Source organism: Eurytemora carolleeae, unplaced genomic scaffold, assembly GCF_000591075.1.
Source record: "Eurytemora carolleeae unplaced genomic scaffold, Eaff_2.0 scaffold582, whole genome shotgun sequence".
NCBI classification, from domain to species: domain Eukaryota; kingdom Metazoa; phylum Arthropoda; class Copepoda; order Calanoida; family Temoridae; genus Eurytemora; species Eurytemora carolleeae.
The window spans coordinates 124140-132036 of record NW_019396481.1 but is presented as its reverse complement, the minus strand read 5'-3'; positions in this window follow the sequence as shown (position 1 = coordinate 132036).

The window sequence follows — 7897 nt, the reverse complement described above, 5'->3', positions numbered from 1 at the left end:
ATTTTATCTAGTTAAATATGTCTAATTTTAGACCTAAATAACTGCAGTTTCTATGTGTTGAGGTTTAAAAACGACATCCTAGCACTATAAATTTTGCAAACTGAAAATCATCTTAAATAACAAATTCACAGTTCTACATTTAATGTCTAAAAGTTTCTATTCTCTTATAGATATATTTTTTCCACCAAATGCAGCAAATATAATATGTTAGAAGAAACCATAGTATTTTGTTCGTAATAAAAAACTCACTGAAAAGAGATTGAAATGTAGTATACAGAATTGTACTAAACACTTCATTTATCTTATAAGATTTAGACGAAGTTTTATTAAGATTTGATTTGGCGAAGTTTTATATAGATTCAATTTAGTCGAAGTTTCATATAGATTCAATTTCGTCGAAGTTTTATTAAGATTTGATTTAGTCGAAGTTTTTTATAGATTCAATTTAGTCGAAGTTTTATTTAGATTCGATTTTGTCAAAGTTTTATTAAGATTCGATTTAGTCGAAGTTTTATATAGATTCAATTTAGTAGAAGTTTTATTTAGATTTGATTTAGTCGAAGTTTCATTTAGATTTGATTTAGTCGAAGTTTTATTTAGATTCGGTTTAGTAGAAGTTTTTTTAGATTAGATTTAGTCGAAGTTTTAGATTAGATTTAGTCGAATTTTTATAATGATTCCATTTAGTCAAGTTTTTTTAACATTCGATTTAGTCGAAGTTTTTTACTTTCAAGGCATCTCTCCAACTAAAATAAAAATCTTATTTACAAATTAGCCCAGCGAAAACAAAAAAATATTATTTTAATCAACGAGAGCCCAGAATTAAAAAAATTAATAGAATAAAATGATTTAATTTAAAAAAAACTTTTGTTTCTTTTGTGATTTTGAACTTGTACAAATATTTTCTTCTATGGAATTACGACATTAGTCAGATTTTGAAATAAATAAAATTAATTTATAAAGAAAGTTACCCCAAAGAAACATAATATTTGAATACTAAACCCTAGTTTGACAAACCTTTTCTGCTTAATGGGTTTGTTTTTGACCTAACGCCATTATGCAGGATTTGTTTTCTGACCCAGATTCAAGAAAATATCTAGATATTCCTAGATATATAATCATGTTGTTTAAATGCTGACTTTAATTCAAATATTTTTATTGCCGTACTATATCTTTAGCTAAAAAATAGATGAAAAGGACGGGGTATACAGGATACAGGATACAGGATACAGGATACAGGATACAGGATACAGGATACAGGATACAGGATACAGGATACAGGATACAGGATACAGGATACGGGATGCAAAATATAGGATACAGGATAGTTGTAATATACCGGATGACCGGGCAAGGAAGCAAAGGAATGCATGATTTCAAGTACACTCAGGAAACCGAGTCAAGGTGAGAGATAGGGGAACATAGAAGGGAAAATATACATACATGATTAAGAGTAAAAGTTAATACTATATATGTATATCTTTAGAAGCTTTACCAAGTCCTTTGCAAAACAGTTTTCAATTTAAATATGGGACAATCGATGTACTGATAATTGATATACTTTCGTAGAAAAGAAAAAAAATATACCCAGAAAACTTTACAAGAAAGTTTCTTGTAAATGTTGAAAACTTAAATCGTACTAAAAGAAGCTGAGCCAATTTGTTGAAATTTATCCCCATTCCTCGTCCTTCCTTCCCAGTTTTTTTTCTATCCTATGTATGTATAGAAAGTTTATGTAACTAGCTGAGAGGGTTATCTTGTTTTCCCCGCAGTTTTTACAGTTTTACATTCTTTCCAGAAAAAAATGTTGTTGTTTGCCGGCTACCTGTTTTCCTAGCAGTATATACAATAATATAAGATACATTCTTACATAATCAAAATCAAAAATTCATACTTGAGTGAGCAGTGACACAATCTTGTAATCGTTTTAACAAGAAATCGGAGAGGGATCATCTGAATAGTTAGGGAAATGGGTAATGCATAGTAATATTGCAGCAGGAACAGGAAAATAAAAAGAAAAGAATCAAAAACAGAATCAGAAACAAGGACAGGAACAAGGATAGGAACAATGGGATAGGAACAAGGATAGGAACAATTGGATAGGAACAGAAACAGAATCAGAAACAGGAACAGGATCAGAAACAGGAACAGGATCAGAAACAGGAACAGGATCAGAAACAGGAACAGGATCAGAAACAGGAACAGGATCAGAAATAGGAACAGGATCAGAAACAGGAACAGGATCAGAAAAACGGATAGGATCAGGAACAGAAACCGTATCAGGTTCAGGAATAGAGATCCAGCATAAAGTCAAGCATGAAAGTAGCACATCAAACTTTGGTTCACTGTGATACGAACAGGAACAGGCACATTACCGGGAACATGGTCAGAAGCTGGTTCAGAATCAGGAGCAAAGACAGGAACAGGTACATGACCAGTATCAGGGACAGGATCAGAAACACAGATAGAATCAAGGACAGTATCAGGATCAGAAACAGGGACAGGATCGGGAAAAGGAACAGGACCAGGATCAGGAACAGGAACAGGATCAGGATCAGTACAAGGAACATGATCAGGAACAGGGACAGCAGAATGTACAGGGACAGGATAAGGAACAAAGACAGGAATGGGAACAGGAACAGGATCAGGATCAGAACCTGTACAAGGAACATGATCTGGAACAGGGATAGCATTAGAAACAGACAAGAAAAAAGACAAGACTGGGTACAGGAACAGGATCAGGAACAAAGACAGGAATGGGAACAGGAACAGGGTCAGGATCAGAACCGGTATAAGGAACATTATCAAAACAGGATCAGCATCAGGAACAGGGACAGAATCAGGAACGGGAACAGGATCAGGAACAGGGACAGTTTTAGGATCAGGGACAGGATAAGGATCAAGACTAGGATAAGAATTAGGGACAGGATCAGAAACAGGAAGAGAATTAGAAACAGGGACAGGATCAGGAACAGGGACAGTATCAGGAACAATATCAGGAACATGGCCAGGAATGGGGATATGATTGTAGTAAATGCCGTACTCTTAAAAATAAGTCTCAAACGTATCAGTCCAGGCACAACCCGTCCGCTATCCAAGTCAACCAGGACACAACCCACCTGGCTCTAAATGCCACACAGGAACGCAAACAAGCGTAGTTTATCAATCTAGTTCTATATGCTACAAAGTGACACAAGCCCAGCTTATCAATCTAGCTCTTAAGTGACACAAGCCCAGCTTATCAATCTAGCTCTTACTCTGGCTCTAAATGTCACAAAGTGACACAAGCGTAGCTATCAAACAAGCTATTAATTCGGCTCTAAATGCCTCACAGGCATACAAGTGTAGCTATCAAACAAGCTATTACCAGATATTTATTACAACGATCAGGATTAGAGAGATCCGGAACAGGGATAGGATTAGGATCAGGGACAGGATCAGGATCAGGGACAGGATTAGGATCAGGGACAGGATCAGGATCAGGGACAGGATCAAGATCAGGGACAGGATTAAGATCAGGGACAGGATCAAGATCAGGGACAGGATCAGGATCAGAGACAGGATCAGTGACGGGATCAGGAGTAGGGATGGGATACACATTAGGAAAAAACAGAATTTACCCAATATTTATTACAATGATCAGGATAAGAGAGATCCGGAATAGGGATAGGATCAGGATCAGGGACAGGATCAGGGACAGGATCAGGATCAGGGACAGGATCAGGATCAGGGACATTGGAAGGTTGCTAGTAAATCTGTGATATTTAATTCTAATTGATTTTTGCTAAAGAAAATTGTGTACACTGAAAGATAAAAATGTAAAGTTGACCTAGTGAAGTATTCTCCCTTCTCTGCTAATATCCACACATTCTTTTCTCCGGGAGGGAGCAAGGGTTAAAGGGAGAGGGGGACCGGAGGGAGGAGGTACCGGGTAAGAGGACATCAAGGAAGGCCAGGGGGAGAATACGAGGGTTGATAGAATAAGGATTTGAAGGGGAAGTATATGCTAAAGGGACAGTTAAGGAGAAGTAGGGGAGGAGTGAGAATGAAGATATAAGAATGAGAATATAAGTGCGAAGGCTAGAAGAATGAAAGTATGCCAATCACGATTCACTACAGTAAGCTGAAGACTTTCTATCCGGAATCAAACAATGGAAGTATTCTAAATTCTTGTACGTACTACGTAGCGCATGTACAAACAGTCTAGAGATGTCAACAATAATGTACGTTTGTGTAAGTTACATTACAGTAACAGGAAACGTTTGTATATATTCGATATAACGTAAACGTTATAGGTGCTTATACCTAATGTTAACATTAAATGTTAACATTTGAGGAACATAAACCTAACGTTAGCGTTATATAGTAATTTAACGTTATTGTTCTAATATTTGAAACGTATTAAACCATATCGTAAAGAAATGTTTTGTTTCAATAGGGAGCTTAAAAGTCTAACGTTTGAAAAATCAATTGTGATTTGATTGCATATCGTAAAGAAAGTTAAAAGTTCAAGTTTTAAGAAGTGTAACGTTGTAGAATTAAAAAAATGCATTTCTGTTTATGAAAACGTTTTGAAATTTTTCCCTAATATTATTATTAAAAGCTAAAAATCTTAAGAAATAATCAGGAAACGAAAGTTTTTCATAAAGATTATAAATTTAATAGTGTTGTAACGTCAAACATTAAAAACGTTTCATAACTTTTCTCTAAATACTAAATTGATTAGTCTAACGTTTGATATATGTCTTAAGAAAATGTTGCTGGTAAAACTTATGTTTATGAGGGCTGAGTAATAGCTTCAAAAGTGTAACAATACTTCTGCCAATCAAAACGTTTCAAAACGTCTCTTATCTATTAATGTAAGAGATGACTGATGAATATGACATCAAAGACTATTGGTTGATCATTTCAAGTCTAAAGGAAATGAGTTTATGCCACAAACTCTAATTTTCACTTTAATCACTTTATCTTTGCAACCCAAAGTCGTAGACCTTTGATATTTATTGACTATTTGATATCATAATTTCAGTTGGCAAGGTTGATGATTTAGGTTGAAAAATCTAAAAATATAGATACTTATCAAAATGCAAAAATTAGAAAATGCGTGTTATGTTTTGTTCATCAATAGATTTTCATGAAACTTTAGAATGAAATAAACCATTTCTTAAAAATTTTAACTTTTAATAATAATATGAGGGAAAATGTTTAAAAATGTTTTTATAAACAGAAATGCATTTTTTAGTTCTACAACGTTACACTTCTTAAAACTTGAACTTCGAAATAGAAATCCTTTCGTAACGATGTTCAATCAATCACAATTGACTTTTCAAACGTTAGACTTTCAAGCTATATTGAAACAAAAAATAACGTTACATTACTATTGAACAATGAATACGTTAGGTTTATGTTCCTCAAATGTTAATATTTATGTTAACGTTAGGTATAAGCACTTCTAACGTTAACGTTGAACGTTTACGTTATATAGAATATATCCAAACGTTTCCTATTACTGTAACTTATTATTAATCGATTAAAAAAAAAATGTTAAGAAATTTTATTTCGCGTTGCTTGTGTTAAAAAACTCAAAAATTTAAAATTGTCTTATCTCTATATCTTTGCAAGCTGATGTTGTACACTTTTGATATTTTAAAAACATGACTTCTGTTAGATTAGAAAGTCTATAACAGGAGTTGAGTTTTTGTTACAAAATCATAATTCTATATCCCTATATCTTTGCTACCCAATGTTGCAGACCTTCGATATTTCAAACAATGAATTCTTTTAGATCAAATAATCTAAGCTTGAAATATAAAAAATTACACTACCAGGTTACAAATATATAGGGATTAGATAATTTGAGTTTGTGACAAAGTTTTAGTTCCTTTAAAGTTTCAAAGTTTCACTCCATCTGGTTGTAAAGGTGCTAAAATGTATTTCAACGTGCAGAACTATGCCTAAAGGGCGTTTTATTAGTTTATTAGTTTTCAAGCCAAGTGAAATTGTAACGTAAGGTCTCTGAAAACATTTACCTTGGATGAAAGTGGAACTTTAGAAAATTGTGTTTAATATTACTAAAGCTTTAACGCAACGTTGGGAAAGTTTTTTAAAACAGGGAATGCAAAAGCCTTACGAAGCTTAACTTTTTCACCAATTTTTATAAAAGCTTTATAAGGTATTTAAGTGAAGAAAATTCTTTACGTCACGTTGTTCTATGCCATAAAATTGCATAATGTGCAACGTAACGTTTCAAACATTTATGCTTTTGATGAACGCTATCGTTACGAAAACTGAAATTAGAAAATCGTTGACATCTCTAACAAACACAGCGATCAGACAGCTTAGAATAGTATAAGGTGTATAAATGTTTAATTTAATTATAATTATATTATTTTCCATAATATTTCATATTCTTTCACGACAAACTAGTTTTCCTGATATTATCAGAAATATTAGGGTGAAAACTATCTGTGCATGAGTTACAGTTTAACAGAAAACATTAAGTGGGAAAAGAGGGAAGAAAGGTAAAGCATGGGGAAGCACGAAGATGCAAGGGAATTGGTGTGAAGTAAGGGGAATTTAAAGAGGGGGGATATTAGAGGGGAGGGTCAAGGAAATAAGTAGGTAAACATTTATACTCAAGAATAGGGGGAAATATAGGTCAAGAAGGATATATACAGGATACAGGATACAGGATACAAGATACATGCTACAAGATACAAGATTCAAGACACAAGGTTCATAATACAGAATACAGATGCAATATAAATTTTAAAATACTACACTTGACAAAATTTTCTGATATTACTAATATTGCTCTGAATTAAAAATACTCTGGAAATCACCCAGTTTTATATTATTTTGTTGTCTCTCAGGAAAAAAAGATTTATGTTTAACGTTTAAAAAAGCGTTGAATCGCTGGCCTGACCTGACACCAAGTCGACCGTGCGGCAAAGGCAAGAAGGCAATTGGTTGTAAATCAAACATCTTAATTTTAAGAATAGAACCCGAGGAATCAGTTCAAGGTCAGATTATCATCAAGAACGTAAGAGATCAGATTATGTAGAATCCTTCATTTTGTTTCAGGGTTCAGGTATTAGACAGGTCAGAGCAGACCAAAGGGCATCACAGATACTATTCCGATAGTAGATTATTAGATATTATATATTATATATTCGATATTAGATATTAGATATTAGATATTAGATATTAGATATTAGATATTAGATATTTTAGATATTAGATAAATACATAAATAATGAATATCTTAAAAAGTACAAAACAGCAATCGTTATTAAAATAAAAATAAAATGAAATTCCTTTTTAACTTTGTCAAACAGTCATAATCTTGATGTCAGTTTTAAGACCAATTTAACTTTTGTATTTCCTTATTTTCCTTTCTTAAATAAACTGTAATTGACACTCCATTCATAGTGTCTGATTCTCAACATTACTCTTAAAACCTTTTTCTGATCATCGACGAAGGATAAATCCTTGTTTTTGTGCTATAGAGAAATTTCAACGTTTTAAAATATGAAACAGCTTACATACAAAGTTACCAACATTTACAAGCGCTTCAGCGGATAAAATAAGGATAATTCAGTCTTGATTAGTCAAAGGTTTAAAGGGTACCGGTGTGAATTCGAAAACCCACTCTACAAACTGAGGGTCACTTGAAATTACATTTACAGTCCCTTTAACTAATATTAAAATTAAAATATACTTCGTTTTAAGATTGCTGACACTAATAGTATATTTTTTGGTAGTCCAAATATTGAAATACTAGCCTTCGAGGGCGCTTCGCGCCCATCTTCTAAATTAATTGTGAACATGTTCTCTTTGTGTACATCGTAAAACAAAACAAAAATAATTCGCGGATTTTCACAAAAAATTTCGTGGT